Below are 855 nucleotides of genomic sequence, written 5' to 3'. Positions count from 1 at the left end.
AAAGGGAATCTATCTCCATATGACTATGTTACCTTTTGCGATAAAATTGCCACATACAAAGTAGAATGGATCAAATTGAAAAAATTAAATTGTTCATATATTTTTTTTAGTTTCTTTAGTGAGTATTTTTTTTTAATTTCAATAAAGTCATTTATTGGTTTATTATGATATTTTTCCCACTCTCCATAGTGGTACAGCGAAGTAAAATACCTAACTAATGAGTACTATCAGTAGATCAGTGACTGTTGGTATAGTTTGTCTTTTTGTCGATCAGCTGGCGATCTTTTTGTAAATCTCACTAACTGGTGGGTTGAGGCCGGAAAAAGCAACGGTAATCCTCACATTTTGAACTTTGTTGTCTGCATCAGTGTTTAGCATATGACGCTTTTGAAGTTATCTACGGAATCTCCGAGCAACTCCAAAAGTTGATCACCTGCTTTCAATCTACTTATCAATAGCATGCTATATATTTATTAATGGCAATAATATCGACCAACAAAGTTTCTGTCGGATCGTAATATGAGAAAGGCAATTAATGAAAACATGTGCTTGGAGTGTGCGATTATCTGGATGTACCCCTTTGTTATAATGCTGCAACTACCAGGAGTATCCCTACAGTCTTCCGAGGGTATAGGGATTCTTAGGTCCACTATTTCGCTGTTCAATGTCAGTCTTTTGAAAGATAAAGCCAAATTGACTTATAAAATGCTGAGAGTTTTTAACGGAGCGAAGTAGCATCACGCTTGAACTTAAGTTTAACAAAGCACAGATTTGACATCGGCTAGAGTACTACTCCGAAATTTGAACCGGGATCCCATTACACCTACTTCCTTTTGACTCTGCATAGAAGAGAGC

The sequence above is a fragment of the Bombyx mandarina genome, chromosome 26 (assembly GCF_030267445.1).
Source record: "Bombyx mandarina strain Sakado chromosome 26, ASM3026744v2".
NCBI lineage: Eukaryota > Metazoa > Arthropoda > Insecta > Lepidoptera > Bombycidae > Bombyx > Bombyx mandarina.
Note: the sequence above shows the minus strand (reverse complement) of the source record.